This window comes from Podarcis tiliguerta (assembly GCF_965153285.1).
Source record: "Podarcis tiliguerta genome assembly, chromosome: 5".
In the NCBI taxonomy this organism is placed as follows: domain Eukaryota; kingdom Metazoa; phylum Chordata; class Lepidosauria; order Squamata; family Lacertidae; genus Podarcis; species Podarcis tiliguerta.
In genome coordinates, this window is record NC_139538.1 from 87684199 (window position 1) to 87693492 (window position 9294).

The 9294-nt window shown below is 47.3% G+C and overlaps 1 long non-coding RNA gene across 1 annotated transcript in view; it reads right to left on the reverse strand.

Moving 5' to 3' along the window:
- Positions 1-9294, reverse strand: part of LOC310677513 — a 574807-nt gene that overhangs the window by 462042 nt on the left and 103471 nt on the right. The window contains exon 3 of the long non-coding RNA XR_014511205.1: positions 6665-7297. This is a non-coding gene — a long non-coding RNA (uncharacterized lncRNA). The remainder of the gene's footprint in view (positions 1-6664; positions 7298-9294) is intronic.

Below are 9294 nucleotides of genomic sequence, written 5' to 3' on the forward strand. Positions count from 1 at the left end.
ATCATTAAATTTAATCCACTCTTTCTGATACTCCTCCTCCTTCTGGTCACGGACTCTTCCGGTTAGGTCGTGTAGTTCCGAAAAATCCATCATCTTCATCTGACATTCTTCTATCTTTGGTAATTCTAGGGTTTTCCACTTTTTAGCTAACAAAATAGGAGCAGCAGTTGTGGCATACAAAAATTGTAATAGACATGTGATTTTTTGGCATTCTGCTTTGAGCTGTGACCCGCTTCTAGTAATGTGTCATTCATTCTTGTATATGTGCCGGCTCATGCCTTGCTTTACGTTTACTGCCACAAATTCTAACATAACTGAAACCGGTCCATGGCGTTTGGAACTGGACGAAGCCGGTTAGAATGGGCTGAAGCTGGTTGGAACCGGTTTAGGCCACTTTGAACTGGTCAAATCCGGTTGGAACCGGTCCAGACCAGTTTGAACAGTTCCAGGCCAGTTTGATCCGGTCCAGACCAGTTTGAACTGGTTTAGGCCAGTTTGAACCGATTCAAGCCGGTTGGAACCGGTTCAGACCAGTTTGAACCAGTTTCGGTCCAAGCCAGTTGTATCCGGTTCAGACTGGTTGGAACCGGTTTAGAACAGTTTAAAACGGTCCAAGCTGGTTGGAACCGGTATAGGCCAGTTTAAACTGGTCAAAGCCGGTTGGAACCGGTTTAGGCCTGTTTGAACCGTTCCAAGCCAGTTGGAACTGGTGCATACCAGTTGAAACCAGTTTAAGCCAGTTTCAACTGTTCCAAGCCGGTTGGAACTGGTTCATACCAGTTGCAACCAGTTTAAGCCAGTTTGCACTGGTCCAAGCCGGTTGGGACCGGTCCAGATCAGTTGGAACTGGTCAAAGCCAGTTTGAACCGGTTTAGGCCAGTTTGAACCGATTGGAAACGGTTCAGACCGGTTTGAACCGGTTTAGGCCAGTTTGAACCGGTTTAGGCCAGTTTAAACCGGTCCAAGCCGGTTGGAACCGGTATAGGCCAGTTTAAACTGGTCAAAGCCGGTTGGAACCGGTTTAGGCCCGTTTGAACCATTCAAAGCCAGTTGGAACTGGTGCATACCAGTTGAAACCAGTTTAAGCCAGTTTCAACTGTTCCAAGCCGGTTGGAACTGGTTCATACCAGTTGCAACCAGTTTAAGCCAGTTTGCGCTGGTCCAAGCCGGTTGGGACCGGTCCAGATCAGTTGGAACTGGTCGAAGCCAGTTTGAACCGGTTTAGGCCAGTTTGAACCGGTTGGAAACGGTTCAGACCGGTTTGAACCGGTTTAGGCCAGTTTGAACCTGTCCAAGCCCGTTGGAACCGGTTTATGCCAATTTGGTCTGCTTTAAGCCAGTTTGAACTGGTTTAGGCTAGTTTGAACCTGTCGAAGCTGGTTGGAACCGGTTTAGGGCAGTTTGAACTGGTCCAAGCCGGTTGGAACCGGTCCAGACCAGTTTGAACAGTTTGAGGCGAGTTTGATCCGGTCCAGACCGGTTGGAACCAGTTTAGCCAGTTTGAACCGATTCAAGCCGGTTGGAACCGGTTCAGACCGGTTTTAACCGGTTCAGACCGGTTTTAACCAGTTTTGGCTAGTTTGAACCGGTTTAGTCCAGTTTGAACTGGTCCAAGCCGGTTGGAACTGGTTTAGGCCAGTTTGAACCGGTGCAAGCCAGTTGGAACCGGTTCAGATTGGTTAGAACCGGTTTAGGCCAGTTTGAACCGATTCAAGCCGGTTGGAACCGGTTCAGACTGGTTTGAACCAGTTTTGGCTAGTTTGAACCGGTTTAGGCCAGTTTGAACTGGTCAAAGCTGGTTTGAACCCGTTTGGCCAGTTTGAACCGGTTTAGGCTAGTTTGAACCGGTCCAAGCTGGTTTTAACCCATCCAGAACGGTTGGAACCGGTCAATGCTGTTTGGAACCGGATGAAGCCGGTTGGAGCCGGTCCAGACCACTTGGAACCGTTTTAGGCAAGTTTGAACCGGTTTAGGCTAGTTTGAACCGGTCAAAGCTGCTTGGGACCGGTCCAGATCTGTTGGAAAGGGTCCAGGCCAGTTTAAACCGGTCAAAGCCAGTTGGAACCGGTTGAAGCAGGTTTGAACCAGTTTGGGTTAGTTTGAACCAGTCAAAGCTGCTTGGGACCAGTCCAGATCAGTTGGAACTGCACCAGACCAGTTTGAACTGGTCTAAGCCGGTTGGACCTGGTCCAGACCAGTTGGAACCGGTTTAGGTCATTTTGAACTGCTTTAGGCTAGTTTGAACCGGTAAAAGCCAGTTTGAACCGGGTGAAGCCAGTCTGAGCCGGTTTAGGCCAGTTTGAGCCGGTTTAGGCCAGTTTGAACCGGTTTAGGCTAGTTTGAAACGGTCATAGCTGGTTGGAACCCGTCCAGAATGGTTGGAACCAGTTTAGGCCAGTTTGATCCGGTCCAGACCGGTTGGAACCGGTTTAGGCCAGTTTGAACCGATTCAATCCGGTTGGAACCGGTTCAGACCAGTTTGAACCAGTTTTGGCTAGTTTGAACTGGTTTAGGCCAGTTTGAACCGGTCCAAGCCGGTTGGATCCGGTTCAGACTGGTTGGAACCGGTTTAGGCCAGTTTAAACCGGTCCAAGCCGGTTGGAACTGGTATAGGCCAGTTTGAACCGGTCAAAGCCGGTTGGAAACGGTTCAGACCGGTTTGAACCGGTTTTGGCTAGTTTGAATCGGTTTAGGCCAGTTTGAATCGGTCCAAGCCGGTTGGATCCAGTTCAGACTGGTTTGAACCGGTTTAGGCCAGTTTAAACCGGTCCAAGCTGGTTGGAACCGGTTTAGGTCAGCTTAAACCGGTCAAAGCCAGTTGGAAGTGGTTGAAGCCGGTTTGAACCGGTTTAGGTTAGTTTGAACCGGTCAAGGCTGCTTGGGACCAGTCCAGATCAGTTGGAACTGGTCCAGACCAGTTTGAACCGGTCAAAGCCGGTTGGAAACAGTTCAGACCGGTTTGAACCGGTTTAGGCTAGTTTGAACCGGTTTAGGCCAGTTTAAACCGGTCCAAGCCGGTTGGAACCGGTTTAGGCCAGTTTGAACCGATTCAAGCCGGTTGGAACCGGTTCAGACCAGTTTGAACCAGTTTCGGTCCAAGCCGGTTGTATCCGGTTCAGACTGGTTGGAACCGGTTTAGGACAGTTTAAAACGGTCCAAGCTGGTTGGAACCGGTTTAGGCCAGTTTAAACCGGTCAAAGCCAGTTGGAACCGGTTGAAGCCGGTTTGAACCGGTTTAGGTTAGTTTGAACCGGTCAAAGCTGCTTGGGACCACTCCAGATCAGTTGGAACTGGTTTAGGCCAGTTTGAACCGGTCAAAGCCGGTTGGAAAAGGTTCAGACCGGTTTGAACCGGTTTAGGCTAGTTTGAACCGGTTTAGGCTAGTTTGAACCGGTCAAAGCTGCTTGGGACCGGTCCAGATCTGTTGGAAAGGGTCCAGGCCAGTTTAAACCGGTCAAAGCCAGTTGGAACCGGTTGAAGCAGGTTTGAACCAGTTTGGGTTAGTTTGAACCAGTCAAAGCTGCTTGGGACCAGTCCAGATCAGTTGGAACTGCACCAGACCAGTTTGAACTGGTCTAAGCCGGTTGGACCTGGTCCAGACCAGTTGGAACCGGTTTAGGTCATTTTGAACTGCTTTAGGCTAGTTTGAACCGGTAAAAGCCAGTTTGAACCGGGTGAAGCCAGTCTGAGCCGGTTTAGGCCAGTTTGAGCCGGTTTAGGCCAGTTTGAACCGGTTTAGGCTAGTTTGAAACAGTCATAGCTGGTTGGAACCCGTCCAGAATGGTTGGAACCAGTTTAGGCCAGTTTGATCCGGTCCAGACCGGTTGGAACCGGTTTAGGCCAGTTTGAACCGATTCAATCCGGTTGGAACCGGTTCAGACCAGTTTGAACCAGTTTTGGCTAGTTTGAACTGGTTTACGCCAGTTTGAACCGGTCCAAGCCGGTTGGATCCGGTTCAGACTGGTTGGAACCGGTTTAGGCCAGTTTAAACCGGTCCAAGCCGGTTGGAACCGGTATAGGCCAGTTTGAACCGGTCAAAGCCGGTTGGAAATGGTTCAGACCGGTTTGAACCGGTTTTGGCTAGTTTGAATCGGTTTAGGCCAGTTTGAACCGGTCCAAGCCGGTTGGATCCAGTTCAGACTGGTTTGAACCGGTTGAGGCCAGTTTAAACCGGTCCAAGCTGGTTGGAACCGGTTTAGGTCAGCTTAAACCGGTCAAAGCCAGTTGGAAGTGGTTGAAGCCGGTTTGAACCGGTTTAGGTTAGTTTGAACCGGTCAAAGCTGCTTGGGACCAGTCCAGATCAGTTGGAACTGGTCCAGACCAGTTTGAACCGGTCAAAGCCGGTTGGAAACAGTTCAGACCGGTTTGAACCGGTTTAGGCTAGTTTGAACCGGTTTAGGCTAGTTTGAACCGGTTTAGGCCAGTTTAAACCGGTCCAAGCCGGTTGGAACCGGTTTAGGCCAGTTTAAACCGGTCAAAGCCGGTTGGAACCGGTTTAGGCCCGTTTGAACCCTTCGAAGCCAGTTGGAACTGGTGCATACCAGTTGAAACCAGTTTAAGCCAGTTTCAACTGTTCCAAGCCGGTTGGAACTGGTTCATACCAGTTGCAACCAGTTTAAGCCAGTTTGCACTGGTCCAAGCCGGTTGGGACCGGTCCAGATCAGTTGGAACTGGTCCAGACCAGTTTGCACTGGTCCAAGCCGGTTGGAATGGGTCGAAGCCAGTTTGAACCGGTTGGAAACGGTTCAGACCGGTTTGAACCGGTTTAGGCCAGTCTGAACCTGTCCAACCCCGTTGGAACCGGTTTAGGGCAGTTTGAACTGGTCCAAGCCGGTTGGAACCGACTGAGACCGGTTGGAACCGGTTTAGGCCAGTTTGAATCGGTTTAGGCTAGTTTGAACCGGTCCAAGCTGGTTGGGACCGGTGCAGATCTGTTGAAAAGGGTCCAGACCAATTTTCACTGGTCCAAGCTGGTTGTACCTGGTCCAAACCAGTTGGAACCGCTTTAGGCCAGTTTGAACCGGTTTAGACTAGTTTGACCTGGTCAAAGCCAGTTTGAACCGGTTTAGGCTAGTTTGACCTGGTCAAAGCCAGTTTCAACCAGTTTAGGCCAGTTTGATCCATTCAATGCCGGTTGGAACCGCTTTAGGCCAGTTTAAACCGGTCAAAGCCGGTTGGAACCGGTTGAGACCGGTTGGAACTGGTTTAGGCCAGTTTGAACAGCTTTAGACCAGTTTGAACCTGTTTAGGCTAGTTTGAACCAATCAAAGCCAGTTTGAACCGGTTGAAGCCAGTTTGAACCGGTCAAAGCTGGTTGGGACCAGTCCAGATCAGTTGGAACCGCACTAGACCAGTTTGCACTGATTTAAGCCGGTTGGACCCGGTCCAGACCAGTTGGAACCGGTTTATGTCAGTTTGAACCGGTTTAGGCCAGTTTTAACCGGTACAAGCCGGTTGGAACCGGTTTGGGCCAATTTGAACCACTTTAGGCTAGTTTGAACCGATCGAAGCTGGTTGGCTCAGGCCGCCCAATTTCTCTCTCTCTCTTTTCCCTCTTGATTTGGCTTTTCTTCTTCTCTCTCCCCCCCCCCCCCACCTATTCTCATGTTTTTTGTTATCTTTTATTCCTTTACCACTCTTTCCTTCTTTCACTCTTTTCCAGATTGTGCAAAGCTTCCTCTTTCCTTCCAGCTCCTTTTGTCTCATGCTTTTACACTGGTCAGCCCAAAAGGAGGAGGAGGATTTCTATATGGTAAATGCTTCAAAGTAGGGACTTCATCTGTGGTATGTCACAAATGGGACCTGCAACCAAATGTTGCAGTGTGTTCTGCTGCTTCTGTTTAGAGTTCCAGCCAGCTCTTCCCTCCAAGTGCATTACACACACACACACACACACGAAACACAAGTTCCTCCAAGCATAGTAATATTTCTCAGTACCCTCCTTTGGCTGCAATTGAGGTGCACCCATCATCTTGAGTTCACGGTTAGGAGGAACAATAACATTGATGGGGTAGATGAGATTGGGCTTGTGGCCCAAGGTCACCCAGACGTCCAGATCTCCTCTGGATTGTTGTGTAATGTGGATAGCAAGCTCTTCTTGCCCTTCTCCTCCAAATCAGTTCAGTGCGTTCCCACACGTTACCTTCTCCCAATCCAGAGCTTTTCATACCCTTTCCTTTTTGAAATATACCAAGCATGCCCCCCAACATTTCTCTGATGAAAAGAGGGACGCCCCATTCCATAATGATAATTTTATTCTTTATACCCCACACAACTGACTGGGTTGCCCCAGCCACTCTGAGCGGCATCCAACATGTATAAAAACATAATAAAACACTAGACGTTTAAAAAAAAACACCCTTCACAGTACAGGATTGCCTTCAGACGGCTCGGGAGTCGGAGAACTCCATACCCCCCAACATTTCTCCATTGAAAATAGGGACACCCTAAGGAAAAGGGATTAACAGTAATACTTCAAGTGGGTTGATTGGTTTGGCTATGCGTTGTTTAATTGGTTAATGGGTGAGCTATGAGTGAAGGGGAGGGTCAGATGCCTTGTCAATCAAAGAATGCCTTGTCAACCAATCAGAGGCAGCTTTGTCAATCCCAGCAGCCTTGTCAACCAATCAGAGGCAGCTTTCTCAATCCCAGCAGCAGGTTTTGCCCCTAACAGAGCGGTTCTTGCGGATTACAGCACAGAATTAGCCGGGCTAGAATCAGGATGTTGCCCAAAGCTTTACAGCAGTTTACACAGGAAGCGGAGGGAACATTATTAGAATTGCACCAGGTGGCCACAAGGCAATTCAAGAGGACAAACGAGTTTCCCACAGAAAGAATGTCCAAAAAGATTTCTTGCCCCACCCCAGACCTTTAATCACAGATCTTGCAGGCGCTTTTCCTCAAGGTGGGTGCCGCTGCCCTGTTGAGAGGGTGAGCCGAGGCCTGTCAGTTGTGCCGGCTCGTGTTGGCAGAAGCCACAGAGAGCTGCTAGTACCAGTTGGTGCAGGAGATGAGATAGCGGACGTCATCCAGCATGTCTAGGAGCCAGCCTGTGCGCTGGCTGGGGCCCCTTTCTCGCTCTCCACTGGGGGAAGGTGGTGGCAGTGGTGTCGGGATATGAACGGCATGTTCCTCGATGGGCACCTTTGCAACCTCCACAGCTGGAATCTCCACAGCTGGAATCTCCACAGCTGGAATCTCCACATCTGGAACCTCCACCTCTGGAACCTCTGCGGCTGCAACGTCCGCAGCTGGCTCCTCCTGGGGGTCCCCCGACGGTGCCTCTTCACTGCTCATTCTGAGGTTGGGGACAGAAAGAAACCTTGGGGTTACCATTTTATCACATGTGGTGGGAATGTAAAAAGGTGAAAAGCTTCTGGGAGATGATATATAACGAGATGAAAAAAATGTTGAAATATACATTTATAAAGAAACCAGAAGCATTTTTACTGGGCATTGTAGGGAGTGATATAAACAGAAAGGAATGTAAGCTCTTTTTATATGCAACAACGGCAGCAAGAATATTATTGGCCCAAAAATGGAAACAAGAAGAATTACCGACAAAAGAAGAATGGAGGATGAAACTAATGGACTATGCAGAGCTGGATAAACTAACAGGAAGGGTTCGAAATCGGCGGGACCAGAAATTCACTGAAGACTGGAGTAAATTTACGGATTATTTGAAAAGTATTTGTGAAGATCAGACGCCGTTTGTAGGTTTGCAAGAAGTTTTGTGAGGAGTATTATTGGAATTATTGCAAAAATGGATAAGGGGGAGGATGATTAGTTAAGGCATTTAAAGGTAATGTAAATTTAAGAAATGCATAAGAAGTGGTTAAAACGGTGGATCATCAGAGGTGCTGAGGGAAGTCCAAAAAGATTGTATAAGTGATAACGTTTTGTGGTACGTATTATAATTTATATGTTAATATTAATAAAAATTATTATTAAAAAACAACAACCTTGGGGTTAGGCACAGCTTGGTTGTTGCTTAGCCGTACTTTGGCACCTCTATGGTGAAAGCCCTATAAGCCACTGTTCAAAATTATATGTGTGTGTTTGTGTATTAATAATATTTATTAATTTTAAATTAAATTTCCCAATTTACATTTCAAAATATTCATTTAAACTACCTTAAATCAGTGACTTCTTCTCCTTCCGTTGTTCATTTTGCATACCATACATCCCTGCATATTTTACATGAACTAAACCATTTGGTGATCCATTGTTACGTCCATCAAAATTCATTTACACTGTTGAATTTATCTTAATGCTACCAGTGTTTTTAAATAAACACAATTTTCACCCATATAATCAGTAAACATTTCCCAGTCTTCCTTAAACGTATATTCTTCTTGTTCTCTTATTCTATGTTAATCTGCAAGCTGCGTGTATTCCATCAATTTAAGTTGCCATTCTTCTTTGGTTGGCTCGCTCGTTTTCCATTTTGGGGCTAACAAAACACAGGCCGCAGTAGCAGCATAAATAAATAATCTTTTTTGACCCCCGGGAATTTCCCTCTGAATTATATCCCCAACGAAAAGGACTCTGTTTTTTTGGGAAGTTACTTTTAAACTTTTTTTTCAATTCATTATATATCATTTCCCAATACTCTCTTATCCTTCTACAAGTCCACCAGCGTTCAAAATTAGCCAGGCACGTTTTACGACTGGGAATTGTCAGGAGGTGAGCACTTTGAGGAATCTTGTCGCCGTGTAGGGCGACTGAGACTTAGGAATAAAATTGCCACCAATGGCGCCGAGGGCACAGGAGGAGAAATGTCTCCCAGCCAGACTCCAGAATTGGTTCGCTGGCGCTTCCCCACCACAGTGCAAGTCACCCTTATATAAAGTGGTGCTTAGACTTTCTGTTTTTGCTCCTGTAACCTTGGTTCCAGCAGCCATGTAACAAATAGCTTAATTTCTATCCTTGTTTCTAACACTGCCTGCATCCATCTTTATACTGAGAGTATAGGGCGGTATATATAGGGCGGTATATAAATTCAGTAAATAATAATAATGTACTTTGGAATGGCAGCTAGGAGTTTTTAACCAATTTAAGTGCCAACATGCCAGCATGAGACAGGATAATAACACTAAGGTACCCTCAAAGGTTGTCATTCAGTACTCTTGTCTGCAGTCTGATTACGCGAGACAGCAATGGCTGTGCTGCAACAGGTGCCCTAAACCACCCATTCTCATTTCTAACCTAAAATACATATACAGTGGTCAACACTGCAGACCCGTTGTTCTGCAAATGTATGGACTGCACTTGCGTTTTCATTGACGGGGCAAT